Source organism: Micropterus dolomieu, linkage group LG04 (genome assembly GCF_021292245.1).
Source record: "Micropterus dolomieu isolate WLL.071019.BEF.003 ecotype Adirondacks linkage group LG04, ASM2129224v1, whole genome shotgun sequence".
NCBI classification, from domain to species: domain Eukaryota; kingdom Metazoa; phylum Chordata; class Actinopteri; order Centrarchiformes; family Centrarchidae; genus Micropterus; species Micropterus dolomieu.
The window spans coordinates 27717064-27726925 of NC_060153.1; the positions used below are offsets into that span (position 1 = coordinate 27717064).

Genomic DNA, 9862 nt, shown 5'->3' on the forward strand with positions numbered 1-9862 from the left:
CAATACAAGATAAAAGCATGAAAAACATTGAAAAGACTAAAATACACGTTTAAGATAAATATAAAATTAGTAAAATACAATAAAATAAAAGGGATAAAATAAAGTCAAATAAGATCGGGAAAGGCTCTCCTATAAAAGTATGTTTTAAGAAGGGACTTAAGAGTTCACTGACTCAGCCGACCTGATTTCCTTGGGCAGGCTGTTCCAGAGCCTCGGGGCCCTGACAGCAAACGCTCTGTCCCCTTTAGTTTTCAGTCGAGACTCTGGAACAGACAACAGACCTCTGCCCGAGGATCTCAAGGTACGTGCTGGTGCGTATGGGACTAAAAGGTCAGAAATATAACAAGGCGAGAGGCCATGAAGAGCTTTAAAAGTGATCAATAGAATTTTAAAGTCAATTTACAAAAAGTGTATCGTTATTGGGGTATGAAATGACCCAAGTTATATCGGGATATGAATTTTTTGTCATACCGAACAGCCGTAATTGTGATTTATACAGGGAAATCTGCGTAGGATGTGCGTGGGCACGGTTTTATAAATCAGAATTTTTTGTTGTACATACGCAACCTTTAGGAGCCTTTTCTACTTACAGTTTTATAAATGAGATTTTTAGTTGTTCTGGATGCACGGACCTCTAATCAGCCAGAATGTGGGCTTCCATATCAAGATACTGACTTGAAAATAAAGGCAGTAGTAAAATAAGGCTAGCTGTAGCCAGTATTATTTATTTACTTTTACCTTTGCTTTGCTACACTGCCGCTGTACTACTGTGTAGCTGTGTTCCACGGAGTCTAAGCGTCTCTTTCGTTGTCAACTTCCATTGTGGTTCACTTCCGTTGTGGCTTTTTGTATTCATGTTGTGGTGTTTGTATTTCCGTTGTGGTTTTTGAATTTGTGGTGTGGCTTTTGTAATCGTGTTGTGGCGTTTGTATTTCCGTTGTGGTTTTTGAATTTGTGTTGTGGCTTTTGTAATCGTGTTGTAGCTTTTGTATTTGTGTTGTGGCTTTTGTAATCGTGTTGTGGCTTTTTTGTTCGTGTTGTGGCTTTTGTAATCGTGTTGTGGCTTTTGTAATCGTGTTGTGGCTTTTTTGTTCGTGTTGTGGCTTTTGTAATCGTGTTGTGGCTTTTTTGTTCGTGTTGTGGCTTTTGTAATCGTATTGTAGCTTTTGTATTTGTGTTGTGGCTTTTGTAATCGTGTTGTGGCTTTTTTGTTCGTGTTGTGGCTTTTGTAATCGTGTTGTGGCTTTTTTGTTCGTGTTGTGGCTTTTGTAATCGTGTTGTGGCTTTTTTGTTCGTGTTGTGGCTTTTGTAATCGTGTTGTGGCGTTTGTATTCGTGTTATGGCTTTTGTATTAGGCTTGAAACCTACGGGCCACCGTAATTCTTGGGCCTGTTTATGTCTGACTGAATAACAGCCAACCCCCCCCCCCCCCCAGATTTTGGTTTTACTTGCTTTAAATCTCTACAAACCCATTGTAGCTATTGCAACCTTTTGCTTTTGCCAAGAATGAAAACACATCACTTGATTGGCACCCGTTTTCTGCCAAAGAAGAAGGAGATCTGACAACAAATGTAAGAGTTGTATGTAAACTGTAGCAGAATATTATGTAATAAATAATTTATACTACAAAACTTGGAAATGTACCGTATGAGCAATGTTATGGGCAAATGTTACATGCTTTGTTACACATCTTTCATGTATTTTTTTTCTTTCCCGTCTGTTCCCCTTTTGACCCAAAGGAAGATTCCAGTAGAGCCACAATAGCCCTGCTGTAAGGGTGGCAGATAGGGGACACCATCCAATTAGTAGCTCAAGTCGCAGTCAGACACAAGACACACAAACAATCCCTGTAACCTAATGACCTTTGCAGGTAAATCATTTAATTGACATAGGCAGTGGGTAGCTTGCAGTTTAAGTGTGCATATGTGTTTGTGCATCTCTTCAGTCACACATGCTAACAGGTGCATTACAGTACGTGTAATCTAGATTTAAATTATTAGTTATTTCACACATGACAAAGTTTAGAGAGATTTCAGAAGAAGTTTGGTTTTTATGTGTGGTGCCAGATAGGATGAAGGTTTAGATGATATGTTGCATCTCCCTCATTAGTTGATTCATATTTCATTGCAATTTATAATGAGTCTGAGGGAGCAGAAGGTTGGCTTTGATTCAAAGAACACATTTATCTTTGACTCCAGTCCATCAATAAGGTAAATGGTGTTTTTGGCAAATATGAAAATAAGATACAAGGTAACACTGGTGCCGTCATTTTTATTCATGTGCATCCAGTGTTGCAAACCCTGTTTCTATTTATTGAATTCACAATTGCACTTGTTCACTGATTACAGTAAAGAACAGCTTCAGATCATGAATCTTCAGTTAGTTACATCCTGTTAGTGAGAAATCCATGTAAGTACTGAGACAGACAAAGAGAGAAACAGACATCTTAAGCATCAAGTCTTACCCATTAGTTAGTCTTACACATCAGTGGGGCTGCTATTTTGAAAAAGGGTAATTGATTACACATTACTAGTTACTTTTTTTAAAGTAATGCCTTACTTTACTAGATTGCTCACTGCTGAAAGTAACTAGTTACACTACTAGTTACATTACTTTTGGATTACTGCATCATAACCTGTGATGCACAATAACAACATAAAAAAGGTACACCTCATATATGCCCAGATCAACACAAATCCTTATTATAATGAGAACATACACAGGATCTCTCTTTAATACTACAAAGCTGACAACAAAGTTGTGAATATCAGCCCAACATTTGTCAAGTGAAGAACAAGGCTAGAGTACAGTAGCCTACTGTAATGCTTAAAACTTTATTTGGACATTTAATTGGAAACATTTATTTCTTTTCCTCGTGACAGGGAAGAATTTAGAAAGTTGCGTGGCGTTGTGGAGACCCCCAGCTGCAGTACTGCATGGATCATTGCGTGTCGGTCGTACTAGCAACACAACCCATACCGGAGAGGGAGTGGGGTGGGACCAGGGATAGGAGATCACGGAGCGACTGGCCCACTGCGGACGGTCGATTATTGTTCCCTCTGGCTGGATCAAGTCTGACGCTCTACATGACCCATGATGATAGAGAAATATAGAGATTAATGTCAATAAAGCAAGCTGTCAATGTTTTAGAGACCCCCCAAAATATCACAAATCATGCTTTTAGGGGAGCTCATGTCTTATTAAGGGGAGCCCCCTGGCTCCCCCATAGTTCGTACCGTGGGCAAGAGTCTCTAAAATCGTTTGTCAGACAACCTGTTCCTCCTCGGAGTCAGCACAAGCATTTTTCTCTCCTCCCGTTATGTGGATAGTTCAAGAACCAGTAACGCGATGATTTTATTATGAGTAACTAATGTGATTACTGAAGTTATCAACAGTAATTTGTTACATTACTGCGTTACAGACAAAAGTAATCTGATTACAGTAATTACTTACTATGTAACGCGTTACCCCCAACACTGTTAGTTTGGCTGGACAATTAATTGAAAAGTTATTGAAACCGAAATTCAGAGCCTTTAACCGACGTAATATTCCCTTGTCGGTTATTTAATCCTGTTAATATTTCCCCTTAAAAACCTACTACTGCCTGTGTATTCATGTGACTCCGCTCTCTCCAGCCCTGCTCAGCTTCCAGACCAGAGTCAGCTCCAGGAGATGCTAGCTAGCACTAACCGCCTTCACTTTTCAGCAGTGGGGAAACAGCAAACATATGTTTAGGGCTGAAACAATTCATCAATTAAATCGATTACTAAAATGCATCGACGCAAGTTCTTTGCATTGATGCGTTTAATCCATATAACTATACAGCACACTGTTTCGCACGGACATTTATTACTGTACTGTGATTATGATGGCGCTGTTTGCAAAGTGGAGGAAGAGAGAGAAAATAGCGAGGGACAAAGAATAAAGTGTCCAAAGTATGGGATTTTTTTCAAGCTAAAGAAAACACCAAATGTTACCGTCCGTAAAATGAAACTTATGTAGCCTACCAACAACAGCAACTTCAGCATTTAACTGAAATCATGATTGATTGTTGGCAACAGCACGACGGCACCTGATCAGAAAGCACCCGGTGTTCTGCCAGCGGACCACAGAAAAGGCAGCCAAGCAAAAGTACTTCGTAAACGACTCATCGTTGAATCATTGATCCGTTTCCCACACATAGGCTTTACTTGGCAGACCGGGTATATTTGGCGACCCATTTTAGCATTTTGCAGAGAAACAGAGTTGTTATCTACTACGTTACAAGACGCAGACACGGTGGATATTTTACAAGCACAGACCAGGTAAAGCGACAGGGAACACACCAGTGCAGATGTCATTCATTACTTGGTTTTGTTTTGATAGGCTACGTCTTGAACAAGCCCCCTTCACACGCAGCACACCTGCCACTAAAAACGGAATCGCAGGTGGAACAGTGCACGGCTGGTATAGCGGATCGTCTCCAGTACCTACGATGGAGCAGGAACACAACATAGCAGCATCTAGTGGACATTGGGTTTTAGAAATAATGCTGTAGATCAACCAAGCCGTTATGGCGGGCCAGAATAAAGTCAAACCATATCAAACTATGTGCACGTTAAGCTTAGTTGGTAGAGTGCGGGACTCCCGATGGGAAGGTTGTGAGATCTATTCCATCTTATTGCGGATATTTTTTTCCCACCCTTGTTAAACAAATTGAATAAAAGGACACTTTTAAACCTATGGACACTTATTTTCATTTCCCTGAGAATATTCAGGGGAATCCAATCACACGTTTCCTGACGTTTTTTTCAGAGGCGTATCAAGCACGCCAGAGACTCTTTTGAATTGTCCTTCAGATCTCTTCAAAGTAAAAGCTCTTAATAAACTCGACATGACGCATTGCTGCAAAAGACGTTCTTGCACTTTTATTTTAGAGGCACAATCACTTAAGAGGAAGTATGTGAGTAACTGTTGCTGTCATGACTGAGATCTATTTCAGCACCAGCCTTTCTCAATTTATTGATTTTTTATTTTTCTGCTATCAGAACCGGCCCGCCAGCAATAATATCTGGACCGCGGGCCACCTATTGCCAACCACTGCTGTAGATACTTTGGGCTTAAGTACAGAAAGACAAGTGAACAGCAACCAGATTTTTTTTCTACAAGTAATTGGTCCCACCTGTCTTTACATATATTCAAAGGCAGAGCTAGAATGGGGGAAAGGAAAACATTTTAACATATCCCTGGACAAGGAGGGGTTCCTTAGATACACATGGTTATACAATACTAAATTACATGGGTCAATGTGGGGTAGGGTTGGACGATATGACAGTATATATCATGCGACAGTAGAAATGTGTCCACCAGTAGAGATTTGGCAATACCTTTTCCACTGCGGGAGCTATCCCTCAGTGTCTCAGCTATATATTTAGGACAGGCTATGTAGCAAATCAGGGCTTGATGAAGCCAGCAACGAGTGAGTTGGTGGCTTCAGTTTTCCTTCAGTTCTTCAAGCTGTAGGTAGCCTAGAATTTCCTATAGCCCCTCTGAAACATGTCACAATGTATGAAAGTAAACTCTGAAGTAAAAGAAAGTTTACTGAATCAACAGGCCGTCTATGTCCACTAAGAACTGATGAATTGCTTCTGATGGGCCTACTATACTAAAAGCGCTTAAAAACTATTTCTGCAGTTGCAGCAAAACCCTTTAATCAGGAGTTTCAGATTGACGCCAAACTGGCTGAAAGTGCTGTCTATATGGCAAAGGAGATTAGGGTTGACCTAAAACCTTTTAGACCTCATTCGGGCAATTCATCCTAAGCTTTGATTCACCACTGTGAGAATAAGTCAGGCAAAGATGAAAATGTTCTGTGCCAGAACAAATTTTTGCTTCCTGGGAGGGCTCTTTTACCTCTAATTTGTTGACGCTTTCACATCCTGAAATGTTTTCAAACGCTTTTAAAAAGGGATTTATCCGGTATAACAAAGTAACCTACGAAAAGCAAGTTTAAAGTTTAATACTTTGGTTTTGGAGAAATAACTAAATCTAACTCTGCGTCTTTTAAGGTTTAAACAATTCATCGATTACTAAAATGCATCGATGCAAATTCTTTGCATGATTCTTTGATTGATTGTTGAGTTGAAGGCTAGCCAAAGTAAACTGCAGTCCTCAGCTGAAAATGTATACACGGTTGTTGTTCTCCTGGTTGGGCCGTGAGTTTGGGTTGTAACGTCACAGTAACTGAGTGTCAGGGAGCTGCACACCTTAGTATTTAGTATAACTTGTATAGCACTCGGGTGATGTTGGTGTTGGTAAAGCAGTTGTCTGGTTGTTGGTCTGTTGATGTTATTGGTCTGCATGACACACTATGAATTTCCGAAAGGACGAATAAATAGCTATATTCCATCATCGTACACAGCTGATCCCGTTACTGTTGGGGGGGGGGGGGTGCTGCTGCCGCCAAGCAACAGTACGTCTTAAACGATTCATCAATGAATCCTTGAAATATTCTATAGAAGCTTTGAGTACTAAAATCATCGTTAGCTGCAGCCCTAGCGTTTTTACCATTGGGTGTAAAGCTCTGACGGTGAGGAAAGAGTTGTGGAAGATGGTTACATCAGGAAATAAAGCTGAACAGTGTACTTGTGTCTGAGTGGACTGTATGCCGGCGTAGTTTCATGTCAAGCTGTTTTTTTAACGTTGGTTTTGGAAAGTGCTATACCAGTTACCTTTATTATCATTATTAATAATGCAGTGCCATAGGGCCTTTCAGGTATCTCCACACATCATTTGTATGTCTGAATGTGTGCAGGCGTGTGTGTACTGTATGTTTGTATGCACGCAGTTAAGTACAAAAGAGGTTGACAGACACACCCCGACTTTTCTCTCAGTATTAAACTTGACAAATACGAAGCATCAAAAATGTAGCTGAGCCTAAAAATAACATCATAAATTAGTAAAGCCTGGTAGGGCCTTCAGAAAGCAGCCGGCCTCATATTCTTCTTCTTCTGTTTCAATTCTGTGTCATGTCTCACTTAATATTCATGTCTCTTCATTAAACACAGATACATACACACCCACGGATATGTGCACATACACTTGACATGCAGATGGGAGTCAAGCCAGACACCCAGCAGCAGATTGTCTCACCTATTAGCATGTTACAATAGCACCAACACAGTGTTCTGTGTTTCAGGAGGCTGAGGCATGATGCAGCAAAAATATCTGGAGCATCATCTTACTGTAAAAGGCATGTTGTAGTGTCTGTGTGTGTTTGTTTGTGTGAGCGCTTGTGCATGTTCCTGGTTGCAGTGATGCATTAGTAAAACACATTTTGATTTCACACAGACTATGTAGCCTACTGTTGGTCTAATCATGAATTCTTTAGCAGCAGTTGAATATGGAAAACGACTGAGTCATTTGCTTTATAAGGAGCCAGGGAATGCCTCAGTCTGTGTGCAACTGAACTGACTGACACGAAACATCTAGAGCATTAGGACCACCCTCCAGACACGCCCAGTGCTTTCCACTCAATCCATCTCTCAGAGTACTAAATTTAAAAATCCCTCTTATCAATCCATCTCCTCCCTTCATGTGCACCCCTCTTTCATCATATGACTTATGTGGATTTAAACAGGTGGAGTCGTAATTGGGCAGTGACTTACACCTGTCTCCCTCTCCTAAGTGGAGTAGCCTACTTTTTGGAAGAGAGTAGGTGTTATTTGTTCACTGGCTGCTCTGTTAAGCCTAGGCTACATTAGGCTACAAGTAGCGGCAAGGCTTTAACGATAAATGTTTTAATGACTTCTGTCAATTAGGGTAAATTGGAAAGCTAAACATGCCAAGATTGTTGATATTTTTCCATTTGTTGAACTGTAACGTTAGACCCGGATAACAATGCGCTGGCTGGAATAATACAGACTTCTGTGCATTATTTTGTCTTTTTTCAGTTTTCTTTCCAACAAATAAATGTCTGGCGTTTGTTGAGCCACAGCACCGTCATCTTTGCTAGCTAGCAGGAAGGCACTAAAGGGAAACAAATACGCTACAGAATCTATTTTCGGCACTTTATGTGTGGCTGCCACTCAGTCTAGTTGGCTGTACAATAATGAGGTGTAAAGACCTTACCGAGCAGCGTGTATCTCCTCTCTAATCCCCTCCTGAGCGCAGGGCGAGCCGTCCCGACCGTCCTGGATGTGGAACAACTTCGAAAAACACCGCACCTTCCTCAGACAGTGAGAAGTCAGTTAATCCATATCACCTGGCGTTAAATCAGCACGACGAGCACGGCTCGAGATCCCCGTTTGAAAGCTGCGTTTGACAAAGTCCCAGTGCAGGTGAGCGCGCGACATAAGGACGGGTGAGGCGCACGCGGCTTAAAGGACAATAATCTTCTCTCACTCACTCACTCACTCACTCACTCACCACTCTCTCTCTCACACACACACACACACACACACACACACACACACACACGCACGCGCGCGCATGAATGGCGATGACGGGGGTCTCTTGCTTCATCAAGAGGAAACAGACACACCGCGAGCTCTCTGTTGTTTACACACCTGCATCTCTCTCTCTCTCTCTCTTTACATTTGCGGATTTGCGCGCGCGTGAATGTGAAGCCCACAAGAGGCGAAGCCTGCCCTTCAAGAAGAGTACAAGGGAAAAACACGAATATCACAGCAAATCTTATTTTACTAGTAGCCTAGGCCTTGTTTTTATTAAGAACTTAAATAGGCTATCTTACAAGCAGACAAAACAATGTAGTGACACAGACAAACCATAGCTGGATAGATACATAAGCTGAAGCCGATATCCACACGCATGGACTGTCCGTGGGGACAGCTCCCTCTGTCAAACTGTCAAGTGCAGGAGGGCTCTCTCCCAGACTTTATGCACACTTTCTGTAAGTCCGCATCTCTGCACACTTTGCCTGAGGTAATAACCCAAAGTTCTTAGCTTTATGACGCTATATACGAGGACGCCGGCGTTAAAAAAGGTAACCAAACATGGATGAGTAACTACAAGAAAAAAAAAAGTTCTGCCTACATGTTAGTGTATGATGCTGTTTTTATAAAAACGACTAAATTAATTATTTGAAAACTACCTCTTGTCCACAGGTAATTTTCAAATTATCATTTACTCTGCAAGAGCCTGGAACATGTTCAAATCAGAAAGGCGGTCCGTCCAGTACCTGGGCTGTGAAGAAAGTAAAACACTCCAAATAAAAAAGTCCCAAACCCACAACTGTTTTGGCATAGTCAAGGGAAAGTAATGTGACATGTTGCAAAGTGCGATGCTGTCCCATTATACCATTTCGGGCCCTTGCTGCCTCTGCAATTTAGCATTTACCAGGTGAAGTCAACTAAGTCTGTGAGGGTTCAGGGTTTAGGCTTTAGGGTGGAGATTGGGATTGGGCCATAGATAGATAAACTGTTAATTGACCTCTGTCGCCTCCTACTGGCGTCAATATTTAACTGCCACTCCCAGGTATCAATAACTACAGCATGCTCAAATGTAATATAGTCGAGGCTGGATTACCAGAGGAGGAAGCTGCCCTGGGGCCTCACACCTCCAAGGGCCCCAAAAGCCATCTCTTCACTGTGTGTGTGTTCATTATTTTAGTTTGTATTTTGTATTTTGTTCACATGGTTAAATAAAGTTGTTTTTCATCAAATCATCACACACTGTGATTTTATTTGTTTACCTGACCAGAGAAGTTTCTGTGTATGCCAACATGCACATGTCCAGTGCTGTGTTATTCACTCACACTGCATTCAAATTCACCAACTGTGACTCAGATATGCAAAGACCATGCAGACAATGCACTGAATGCCCAGAGTTGTAAGGATGGTCCTGATACAGGGTAGCTGCACAT

The 9862-nt window shown here is 41.4% G+C and overlaps 1 protein-coding gene across 2 annotated transcripts in view; it reads right to left on the reverse strand.

Moving 5' to 3' along the window:
- LOC123969581 (FERM and PDZ domain-containing protein 1) overlaps positions 1-8380 on the reverse strand; it is a 58343-nt gene extending 49963 nt beyond the window's left edge. For both annotated transcript variants that reach the window (XM_046047123.1, XM_046047121.1), the window contains exon 1: positions 8110-8380. The gene's annotated coding sequence lies outside the window, so the exon portion shown is untranslated. The remainder of the gene's footprint in view (positions 1-8109) is intronic.
- Positions 8381-9862: the final 1482 nt, after the last annotated feature.